We start from the raw sequence: 7361 nt of genomic DNA, 5'->3' as shown, positions 1-7361 counted from the left end.
TCATAGATATTAACAATGAAATTAGTGTGTACAAGGGAGTCCCTTGTACCATGAATAAGGGGGTCTCATAAAATGATTTGGTTTTTGGTTTTGATGTGGCCTTAAAGTTAGATTATTATTATTATTATTATTATTTAATTTGGGGTGGTTATGGAGGTTGCTATTGGAAGACTTGTGGCACATGAGGAGGGCCACACATGTGACTTAACATGCTCTTGTACTTAGTCTTCTTCCTATTTTTGGGAGATTATTCTTGTAGGGTGAACTTGAAAAGGGTCTCTTCTTTCTATTTTTATATATTCTAGGAGGGCACACTCGTGGAGACATTTCTTACTATTCTTGGACACACACACACACACACACACACAATCTCATGGAGTTTTGGCATGGTAAAAACCCTAATTCACCCTCATCTCCTTGGATTTTCTTTGGGGAGATGAACCACTTTATATTTTAGTATTTTGAGCATTTATCTTCTCATGGAGTGCTCTATTTACTTGGCATATTGCACATTTATCTATGTAGTTAGCCCATCGGGACAGGGCAAATGGTGGATGTATATCCTGCACTAGAAGGCATTTTCCAACCAATATAGGGGCCCAACTAGGTTCAAAACTTGGTTTACATGTCTAGCGAGGCTTGTGGGCATTTGCGCTAGGCTTAGGAGTATAATGGAAATTCCATTGACTTGTTCCCATGTCTCCTTGGTGATAGGTGACAAGTTTATCAATTTTCCTGATAAAAAAATCTATGGTGTTGATTACCTTGGAATTCACAAATGCAGAGTGGTTGCATGCATGCATAGTTTTAGAGGGTGAATTCTATGTGGACACATGTATTTGACTTGGTTTGGTACCTATTTGTGGTTGTGAATCCCCTTAAAGAGCATTATTTGGGGTATATTACTACTATTTTTGGATGGGATCTAATTGTCAAGGAAGGGCTATTTTCCACATGTTGTAATGTGGTCTAAAACAAATTTAGGAGGGATCTAATCACTCCATCACTATAATATTTGTTTTACTTGTCATGGATTTAGTTAAAATATAACATTTTTCTTTATAAGAGAAGAGATTCACTTTATAAGGTGATCTCCCTCACCATTATAGTGGTGGATAATTTTTGGATGAAGGAGGTCTCCCCTTGGGCTACATTTTATTTGAATTTTTCAATCTTAACATAAGATTGGAAGTATGATTCTATCACATGAGAGGCTTAATTTTTGCATGCATTTAATGTTGTTGGATAGTTGTAGGAATCTCTTGCAAAGAATATGTTGTGAAGGCTTTATAATGGGGAATTTATCATTTGGATGGGAGTATTATATGGGGATTCTCCTTCTCATTTTATTTTTTATTGTTATATATTTGCATATATTAATTCATTTTTTTGAACCATGGGAATTGGTAACTCGTTATAATGACCTAGGCTAGGCTTGAGATTAAACCAACTGGATGCACTATAACCTAAGAGTATATTCAACAACCCAGAAGCCATGTATGCCAATAACTTGTGACTTAGCAAGGGTTGAGGTGTCTCAAGGCACACTGGAGTGCACCTCTATTTGAGGGGCATCTACCCTTCTAGCTTTATCACAATGGGCCAGAGTCTCATTGGGGATTTGAAATTGGGTGGAGAGAGTGCAAAACCTACCCATCCTACCATATTGTCAATCCACCTCGATGCTATCTATAATAATTCCTCACTATCAAAGGAGTTGTTATTGTAATTAATATATCATTGTAGGGCAACATGTCCTCCAACTTGTTCAAGAGTAGTACTAATAGGACTCTCCAAGACTCACTACCATAACTATTTTTGACATTATCAAGTTTGATTTTGGCATGTTATTTGCAAACCTCTCCTCCTTAACTATTCACCAAACAACCCTTTTTAGAGTGATATCCTTGACTCTATTTTCCCTAGATTTGGTAGACACTATTTTTGTGATTTTTCTTCATCTTTCACTTGCCATACCACTCACTATTCCATTATGCTATTACTACCCATTTTGTTAAGGCTCACTCTTCAAATTCAACTCATGCCTCCACTCAACAACTTTAGTAATATTATCATTAGATATGTCTTGCTCAAGTTGGACAAGATTCAAGTAGAAGTTTGTGGAAGAATTATTGACATCACTATAGGTAACCTTCCTAATTGCACAAAACTAGCCCCTTAATGCTTATGAATTTACATGATATAAGGGTGCTATATTGTTGTAATATAGACAATCAACATTCCTTAAGAAAACATATACCCACATAGTCTATGTCTCCAACTAAAAACATATTAAACATTCCCAAAGCCATGTGACATGCTGAACTAAAAATATGCATTATACACCAAATGCACACATACAAAAACTTATACTTTATATATTAGATATATCTATGCAAGAAGAGTCTAAATTTTTTATATTTTTGATTTTTTTTTTAAAGCAATTATCATTGATGTCCAATTCTATTTGCAATTCCAATAATCTTTGTAAATTTTAATTGAGTTATTTTAAAAAACCAATAGAAAAATATACTTAAAAATATTAAAAACCTAAAACATTTAAATGCGTATAACCCTGGTTTGAGGCAATGTGTTTCTCTTGTCTATCTTACCAGAGACACCTATATACTACCTATTAGGACATAGTAGTTATAGCCTCACCTAGAGCACACCCATCTCATAGTTCTAGATTGGCTTTTCTGGCTGGTAGATGTAACTGCCCATTGCCCTGTTCTGTCTCTTCTTTTTGTGTTGGTTTTCTGCGAATCCTTTATTTTTCAGTTGAGGTTTTATTCTAGGGTTTGGTCTTTCCATGTTGCAAGTTTTAAATTGCAAAGATGCGTGAGATCCTGCACATTCAGGGTGGGCAATGTGGCAACCAGATCGGTGCCAAGTTTTGGGAAGTTGTCTATGATGAGCACGGGATCGATCCCACTGGGAGATACCAGGGCACTTCTGATCTACAACTCGAAAGGGTTAATGTTTACTACAATGAGGCGAGCTGTGGTAGATTTGTGCCCCATGTTGTGCTCATGGATCTTGAGCCTGGGACCATGGACAATGTGAGGACCGGGCCTTATGGCCAGGTCTTCAAGCCTGATAACTTCGTTTTTAGCCAATCTGGGGCTGGAAATAATTGGGCCAGGGCCATTATACTGAAGGGGCTGAGCTCATCGATTCCATGTTGGATGTCATCAGGAAGGAGGAGAAAATTGTGATTGTCTCGAAGGGTTTCAAGTGTGTCATTCTTTGGGAGGAGGTACTGGATCTGCGATGGGAACCATTTTGATCTCCAAGATCAGGGAGGAGTACCCTGATAGAATGATGCTTACCTTCTCTGTTTTCCCTTCTCCCAAGGTGTCTGACACAGTGGTGGAGCCTTACAATGCCATGCTCTCTGTGCATCAGCTGGTGGAGAATGCAGATGAGTGTATGGTACTGGACAATGAGGCCCTTTACGACATCTGCTTCAGGACTCTCAAGCTCACAACTCCTAGCTTCGGTGATTTGAACCATCTGATATCTGCAACAATGAGTGGAGTCACCTACTGCCTGAGGTTTCCTAGTCAGCTTAACTCATATCTAAGGAAACTAGCAGTGAATTTGATCCCCTTCCCCCATCTTCACTTCTTTATGGTGGTATTTCGTTGACTTCACGTGGTTCACAACAATACAGATCCCTCACCATTCTAGAACTGACACAACATATGTGCGATTACAAGAACATGATGTATGTTGTAGATCCACGTCACAACAGGTACCTGACTGCATCTGCCATGTTCAGAGGCAAGATGAGCACCAAAGAGGTGGATGAACAGATGATGAATGTTCAGAACAAGAATTCCTCCTACTTTGTGGAGTGGATCCCCAACAATGTGAAATCCAGTGCATGTGATATCCCACCAAAAGGCCTGTCCATGTCGTCCATGTTCATTGGGAACTCAACATCCATTCAGGAGATGTTCAGGAGAGTGAGCGAGCAGTTCACTGCCATATTTAGGAGGAAGGACTTCTTGCATTGGTACACTGGTGAAGGCATGGATGAGATGGAATTCACTGAAGCAGAGAGCAACATGAATGATTTGGTGTCTGAATACATGCAATATCAGGATGCTAGTGCAGAGGATGATGAATACTATGATGATGAAGAATCAGCTCAGGAAAGCTAGGGAAAAATCTTACGTAATGCCATCGACAACCACTAGTTGTTTCAATGCCTAATAGTTGTTTGTTTGTGGATTTCATTTGCATTTTTTGTTCTTTCATGGTCTTCTTTATTCTCATCGAAGGTTTTGGCATTGAATGCATAAAATTTGTATACAACTCCTACATTATGTCCTTGGTTTTGTTGATCATATTGAAATATTGAGAAGATGTAACTGCTTGCCAAAATTATATGTGAAATTCAATCATGCTTGGACACTCCTCTATATTATATGTTATATAATTATGGTGTTGAATGGCTTTGTAAGACTATAATATGTTTATGGGATTTGTAAACAGGAAAGACAACAATTCTCTACAAATTCAAACTAGGGGAGTACGTGAGAACAATGCCCACTATAGGATTCAATATAGAGACTGTAATGTTTAAGAATCTCAGTTTCACTATTTGGGACGTAGGGGGCCAAGATAAAATCTGATTTCTATGGAGAAAGTATATGGTCAATGCCAGGTATATTCCAAAGTTTTTATCTGTTATTACTAGAAATTGGGTCCTAGTTTCTCTTTTAAGAAGTTTGTTTCTTTAAGCCATGTCTGTATATGTTGGATTCATTTAGTAAATTCATGATATAGCATTGTTGGATTCATTAGATAAATTTATGACATGAGATTTTTTGTTTGGGGGATTTTATAATGTGTATATGTTGGATTTGGATTCATTTGTAAAATCTATGGCTTTTTATCATTGGTGGGATTCACTAGATAAATTTATGTTTGTTTGTGGACATGAACTTTCATAATAATATATACTCTATAGATATCATAATATATATTATTTCATATTCACTTAGCAAATCTCATATATTATATGATTGTTGTTTTGTATATAGATGTTAAATTTTATAGATACATAGATATTTTTTATGTAGATTGTAGATTTTTTGTATCTATGAGATATAAAGTAACGTTGATAATCAACTTTTCTTATATTCCGAAAATGTTCAATTTTTTTACAATAATCTTTTTCATGATTCTTTTGTTTTACAAGGTACTGTTATCTCAAGCTATGTGCGAATAAGCACTCCAAGTATGAGAGAGTGTTATAGACATTTTTGTGCCTCGCATCATGGAGCATGAAATGTCAATAATCACAGGGATCCTCAGTCCCTAAACATGTTGTTCTTACCCCTAAAAGAACAACGTCATCAAACAACAGCACTTCCAATCAGTTCTCCACTTGAAAACACTTCAAAACAGGCTTATTTTGGATCATGTCAGCTGCTCCACTGAGCTTCTGCGCTGGAATGCAACTGTCCCTCCTTGTACCTGCGCTGGAAGTCAAGATTAATGAAGGCTACCTGCGCTGGGCGAGATTGGCCAAGTGGCACAGTCATCCTGCAAGGTGTCAACTGCCCAGGAAGCTTCCAAACTGACACTTGGTTCATGAGATTCGCCCTGTGATGAGTAAGAGGTACTTGATCACCATGTGTAAGCAAGGATCTCCAAGTGGACTCAAGGACTGAAGTTTAACTGAAGAGGGAGAGGACACAAGGCAGCTTCATGTCAGTCTCAAGCTGACTCATCCTCTCTTCTTCTCTCCTATATATAGAGCTCTTCTATGAGGTCTAAGGAGGCTGGAATTTTGTGTAAAGCAAGGAGGTGCTGTTGGTTTACAGTTAGAGCTATTGGGTGATTGTTTTACTAGAGGTGAAGAGGAGAGTTCTTGCTGCTGGGGAGGTGTTGCTGGATTGGAGCCATCATTGGTTGTAACCTTCTCAGAACCCTGTTACTTCTATCAATAAAGTTTTGCATGTTCTCCTATATACTTGTATTGCATTGATGTATTGTATTTACATGTATATTTGATTCATCCTAATCCATGCTTCAGTTATGAGTACATGTATCTTGTAGTTTGCTCTCTTGTTTGTGCAGGATCTGTGTGTGGCTGGACCGGCAAAGAGAGCAAGGAGCTGGGAACAAGAGACAAAGAGAGAGGATAAGGATCGACTAAGCGAAAGACACCAGGTTGGTTAATCTTTCTTCATTCTCTCTGTACTTTCATAAAGGAAATCATCAAAACTTTACTTTCAGTTGTTGCTAAAGACTGTCACCTTTAGAGTAGGGATAGGGTCATCCGCATCGGATACTTTTCCCCATAACAAACTGGCGACTCCGCTGGGGAGCCTAGTATCTTGTTGGTGTTTGTAGTATTTTGCTATTCGTTTCTTGAAGAAAAGAGTACCAAATCGAAAAGCTTTTGACTATATCAAAAGCGAAGTAGAGGGTCTGCTACTCTTGCTCATTTACTGAGCAAATTCAAGATTTGAAGAGCTAATCTACAAAAGACTCTTTACTCTTTGTGATAGATCTTCATCCTCTTGATCATCCCTTAGCCTGTACTTGACCTATAGCTTTTTATTTCAGCAAAAACAGTGCATTTTTGAGCTTTTTATGACCTGGAAAACTTTGTAGACGTAACTCTCGTGTCCCAGAGCAGGCTGTCCACAGGCAGTCTGCATTACAGCGCAGCTACTCCCTTCGGGAACTGCGTTGAGAGTCAAACTGACAGACCAGAGCCTGCGCTGGTCCAGTTAGCCATTGTCTTGCTCAGTTTTCCCATTGTGTCTGAGCCCTGTTTTCACTGATTTTTTGCTGATTGCTTGCTAGTCATTGTACTTGCTGTAAACCACTTCTCCTTGACATTATTCCGCCTCAGTTGTGTGATGAAACTGTGAATGTTCTTTCAGTATTTCTTGCTTCAGTTACAGTTTCCCATTGTGAAAAGCGAACCAGTATAGCTTTGGCCTCTTAGATCCTGAACTGTAAAAGTGTCTTTGTGATCTTAAGAGCTAGTTTTATTACTGTTCATGGCTGTTTGAGTTTGTTTGCTTTTCATTTCATGGTTTGAATCTATACATTTCCTGTGTTTTAAACAAGTCTATCATAAGGTGTCTTTTTGATTGTGGACAAGCTTGTTTATTTCTACTTGAAATTATATTCAAAATTATACAACAGTTTCCTTTCTGTCTAGCATCAACATTAAGGATAACGAAAAGAAATACATGCATTGTGCATTTTGCATTTGACTGTATGCTTGACGATTTAGGAAGATGTGCATTTTAGTGTGTGTTCTTTGATCTGTGGAAAAAGTTGTGTCTTTCTTTTCCCTCAAGTAGATTAAGGTTTTCAAAGTTGAA

At 38.0% G+C, this 7361-nt stretch overlaps 1 pseudogene; it reads left to right on the top strand.

Moving 5' to 3' along the window:
* Positions 1-2837: 2837 nt before the first annotated feature.
* On the top strand, positions 2838-4194 carry LOC149193018 (tubulin beta-2 chain pseudogene; annotated as a pseudogene).
* The last annotated feature ends 3167 nt before the right edge of the window (positions 4195-7361 follow it).

The sequence above is a fragment of the Pinus tabuliformis genome, chromosome 2_2, assembly GCF_031772625.1.
Source record: "Pinus tabuliformis cultivar Carrire ecotype Pingquan chromosome 2_2, CPIR1, whole genome shotgun sequence".
In the NCBI taxonomy this organism is placed as follows: Eukaryota; Viridiplantae; Streptophyta; class Pinopsida; order Pinales; family Pinaceae; genus Pinus; species Pinus tabuliformis.
Note: the sequence above shows the minus strand (reverse complement) of the source record. Positions and strands in the feature narration are given on the sequence as shown.